Source organism: Lissotriton vulgaris, chromosome 7, assembly GCF_964263255.1.
Source record: "Lissotriton vulgaris chromosome 7, aLisVul1.2, whole genome shotgun sequence".
NCBI lineage: Eukaryota > Metazoa > Chordata > Amphibia > Caudata > Salamandridae > Lissotriton > Lissotriton vulgaris.
The window spans coordinates 89869776-89874854 of record NC_141695.1 but is presented as its reverse complement, the minus strand read 5'-3'; the positions used below and the strand labels follow the sequence as shown (position 1 = coordinate 89874854).

The window sequence follows — 5079 nt, the reverse complement described above, 5'->3', positions numbered from 1 at the left end:
AACAATTTCCACTAAGTTTTATGCTCCGAATCACAGGATGTTCAGCTGTCATTGCCGAGACTCTAACACAGTTCCCCAGATTCGAGGGCGATAGCGCTAGCCTTTAGGCCAACTCCTCTCCCCTTGGACCTATTCATGGGTATTCAGAACTTCTTTTGCACCTGATCTGTAATTCATGAATTCCCACTCCTTTTCCACCCTCTTACTATTATATCCCCTCCATAGATGGAATCTTATGCATCCGTTTCTCACCTCTTGGGTGTTGACCAGATGCACAAGTCATGCTTTGTTAATGTTCTCAGGGCTGGGCCTGTATGGCTTGGTCCTCCTTCCGTAAAGTGTCTTATCCATTGTGTGTTGTGCAGGTGCCTGTGACGTCAGCGGCGGCCCAGGGGTGGAGGAGCTGAGGATTGTCCTGTTTGACCTGACAGGAGATGGGACACACGCTGCACTGGACACCCTCCTCGGCAGAGAGGGCGAGCTAGAATGCAGACCAGCGATGGGAGAGTGCACCAAGAGGAGCTGTGTGCAAGGTGGACGGAGGCTGCTGGTTACAGAGTTCGCTTTGCCCCCAGACCTTGAAGATATTGAGGTGGAATGTCCGGTAGAATGTGTAAAGTTTATCACTTTCTCTGCACCCGGCCCTCATGCCATCATTCTTGCGCTGGGCGTGGGGCAGAGCATCACAGAAGGAATGGAAACACTTGCCTGCTTTGAAGAAGGGCGCCCGGGGCACGGGCTGGTCCTGTTCACGGGGAAAGAGAGGCTGGGGGGGCGGACGATAAAGAGCCACGTCCAGGGGTCGGGGCAGCTGTTAAGGGTCTCATTGATGGGTGCGGGGGGCGTCACTGCGTCATCAGCAGCAGAGCGCGAGGGAGCGCGAGGGCGCAGGAGAGGGCAGAGGTCATGGAGCAGATAGACGCGGTGCTGCGGCTCCAAGGAGGGGCCTTTTACACAGAGGAGAGCTATCAAGATGTGGAGAAGCTCTTACTGGAAGCAGTGGAGGTCGTTAAAGCGCGGTACAGCGAGGAAGCGAAGCTGGAAGAGGAGGCCATAGAGCGCCAGTGTGAGGACATCATGAAAGATCTAGAGGGAGAGCGGGAGAGCGCCGAGAAAACCAAACTCATTCAGGAAGTGACGTGGGAAATGAGGAGAAAACTGCGAGAGTCAGAGAGGAAATACCAAATAAAGCTCGAGGGAGCTCGGGAGGGCGGCGAGGCTGGTTTTGCTGTTGGTGTTGGTGTTGCTCATGCTGCTGAGGAGCGTGAGGAAAGCAAGTGACTCCGAATAAACCCTCTCTGTGGATTTACTTTAAGGCGGGAGGAGGAGTCTTCAGTTATACCATGAAGGTAGGGCGGCCACTGGACTGTTCTTCTACGGACACCACCGATATTTTAATATCCGGCTGGTACAAACATGAAATCACCTAAAGCCCCGTATTTTAACCCTTATCTGTACATACTTCAAACCCCAAATACTAATAGAAAGCACTATTAAATGTATTCAAGAGGCGCTTTAATAATCTAATCCACGACTAATAATGAAAATAAACAAAGGCAGAAAAGTCATGTTACAAATGAATACATACAATTATGTTTCTAGTTCGTATCATGTCCGGGCCAGTGCAGACACTTAAACAACAACAAATAGCAGGTATTTCTCTCTTGAAAGGTGGCATCCCTACAGGAGGGTAATTAAGAAGAGCTGAAGGAGGGTGTTGTATCAGGCTAGCGAATGTACAGTGTTGTATATTTATACTTTCTTCAATATGGCTACTTGGTGTCAGTAGTCCTTTCTTTGTGTTCTGTCTTCCTAAACTCCCATAGTACCTGAGTGTTCTATCTAGTATGTGAAGGCTCTAGCTTTAGCAGTTGATGGTCTGGTCAGCTGTGAGGTTTACTGCTCTGCTGTACTATCTAATAAATCTATCTTAATAACTTGTAGACGTGTCCTGCTGCCGACTTAACCTACTTCCAACATTTTGGTGACATTCTGCGCTGACCAAATCAGAAGAGCAGACCAGAGAAGAAGACCAAGAAAAACAGCGCAGCACGAGCAAGACCTCATAACCAAGAACCCATCAAATTGCGGTCAGAAACATGAAGTAATGAAACCAGAAACCTGTGAAACGCGAGAATCACAAGAAATTTACCGCAAGTAAGAAAGAAGAAGAAATTAGCTGCATGTAACAGACAATCCCCAACAAGACATCGTGCCACTGCAGCAAGAACCTTGAGGTAAAGAAATTGTCCTCTCAAAGAAAACCTCCTATAAGAAAAGAAACTGAGAAACAAGAATACTAGCAACTTGTAACCTGAATAACGCTAGAAAACTTGAAAAAAACGAAACTAAAATTACCCAGAAATCTGTCAAACGCCAGAAAGTAGGAAGAAACCAACCGTGGAAATCTTAACTTATGAGAAGAAATTAATTCAGCCGCAAGTATTACTCATAAAAGCTAAGAAGATAAGAGTTTTGTCACAAGTGAACAGCCTGGAATCTGTCAAACACGAGGCTAAACAAGAAATCTGCCATGAGTAACAAGGAAGAATTATCCAAGCTTTTGAAAAGAAATCACCAAATTTGGCACTCCACTCCTTATCAGGTCTGTTGCCATGAGATGTCTCCGCCTAGCAACAGGTGAGCATTCCTGTCCTGCATTGACTGTTTTTCTGAAAGGATTCACTCAGCCTGTCTTACTTTTTTTACTTTCCGTGTGATCCTTCGGCGGCGCTGTCATCCTCATTCTGATGACACATTAGAATCTCCTTGTGTCCTAGCTGTGAGGCAGCGTCTTCATGGTGGCACGTTCTGTGTCTGTGCATTGTCCCAGGTACCGGCATCTTGCTGGAGAGAAGAGGGGAGGTCCTTCCAGTGTGTAAGCTCATCGCGTAACGTGTAACGTCACGAACGTCATGAAGCCATTTTGTTGCCTCATTTAATGTTTGTATTTTTGTTCCCATGGTTATGGGAACACATCTGAACTACTCCAGCTGTTTGACTTGAAGTCTACTTCATCTTTGTGCGGCGCTTGGAGCCAATTTACAGCGGCATAGTTGAAGGGGTTTAGAAGACTTCTTGCCTACCTTTGCTGACGTTTGGGCGCTTGTGTGGAGTTCTGCCCGTGAGGGGTCTGGGAACTGCTTGTGATCTGCAGCGACTGCTCGCCGCACCCGCTCCGCGGGTGCCGCTCCGCGGGTGCCGCTTCGCTGATTGATTGCCAATTGGAGAAGACCGGAGACCGGAGGAGTTGTTTGTTTGTGGGGCTAGGCAGGTAGAGCAAGGCTGCAGGAACTAGCTCTCCCAGGAGTCCCTGCTTGACCTGCTACACCTGGTCAGCGCTCCCTGCCCGCCACGCCCACAGCGCACCGAGGATCTAAAACACTGCCCCTCCCCTTGAGCTGCGGGACATCTTGCCTACCTTTGCTGACGTTTGGGCGCTTGTGTGGAGTTCTGCCCGTGGGGGGTCTGGGAACTGCTTGTGATCTGCACCGACTGCTCGCCGCACCTGCTCCGCAGGTGCCACTTCGCTGATTGATTGCCAATTGGAGGAGACCGGAGGAGTTGCTTGTTTGTGGGGCTAGGCAGGTGGAGCAAGGCTGTAGGGACTCGCTCTCCTAGGAGTCCCTGCTTGACCTGCTACACCTGGTCAGCGCTCCCTGCCCGCCACGCCCACTGCACATTACCCGCCTATTTTACTGAGTATACACTACCACTGCGCGGGAGCGCGCGGGGCGAAGCCCGGGCAAAGGGCGGGCCCTCTGAGGCCCTCAGAGACCGTAGGAGACCGGGCTGGGCCCCCTGTTTTTGAAGTTCAGTTTGTGAGTCTGATACTTAGTATGATGCAGTAGTAAGTTGGCACACAATCAACATTCAATTGGATTGTTCGTAAAGTCTGTTACCCGAAGCAGCTGGGTGGGTTGTACCAGCGTGGTTTGAACAGGCTTTACAAGTGAAAGGCAATGTCGTCCCCTATTAAGGCCAAGCTATCACCAACAGGAGGAGCTAACCAACGTACGCTTGATAACTATATAATCAGGGTAGCCCCAGGAACAGACAAGGAAATCGCTCTTGCAGAGCGACGGGCTGAGAGACGTCGCTCCATCGAATCCATTAAGAACAAGCGATCATCCTTGGGCTCGCTCCAACTAGCGATTTCACCAATTCATAGTACTCCCTCTGTAAATGAGGTCTGCGAGGCATCCTTTAACGATAATATACCATTACTTCTGCAGGATCGAGCTCCCTCAGTAGTTGTAACCACTGACATGATTGCAAATGAGTCGGTATTGCACTGTAATATAACACCGGAGGTAGAAGTTTTGCCTGACACTCTGCCACAGCGAGTTGACTCAGTCCATAATCCAAAGGAAAGTTTTAAAACCCCAAGAGCTCAAGGCCCACCACCCAAAAGAAGAAGAAAGAGGGGGAACTCCTTACGGAAAAACAAGACTACTGATAACAACAAGTTTGGGCTTAGTAAAAGTTCTACACCAAACGTACTCACATCCCCCATAACGGTTAACCCTATACTCACTCCTACAAATGATCCATCCAGTGTCAAGCTAATGGGCAGTATTGAATTATTAATGAAATCACTCACACTGCCATTAGCAGAGAGACTAAAAGGTTTAACCTTTCAATTGGAGAAATTAGAATGGGCTGTTGGGGAAATCAAAGTGGCAATTAAGGATTTAACTAAATTAACACCAGTGTCCCCAACACCTGTGTTGTCCCCAACACATGTGTTGTCCCCAATTACTATCGCCAAAAATGGATCAAATAACACTAATTTGCCTAAACCGAAACCCCGGAAAATAATGCTCCTTAATACAGCAGGGATAAACAGTAAAAATAAGGGAAAGGAGGCACAGGAATGTGTAAAAACGAATCCCTTAGGAAATGCCCCTAAACCCACTGGCCAGGACAAAACCGCTAGGGCACTCCCACCCAAGAGGGACTGGTTACCCGGTCCCTCTCCGGCTTTTTGGAAAGTAAGAACCATTTGGAGATGGCCCAGTTCGGCTTCCGGCCAGCTCACGGCACGGAGTCGGCACTGGTGGTCGTGTTGGACAAACT

General features: G+C 48.8%; 1 pseudogene; it reads left to right on the top strand.

The window, feature by feature from the left end:
• Positions 1-499: 499 nt before the first annotated feature.
• Positions 500-1281, top strand: LOC147700865 (GTPase IMAP family member 7-like; annotated as a pseudogene).
• Positions 1282-5079: the final 3798 nt, after the last annotated feature.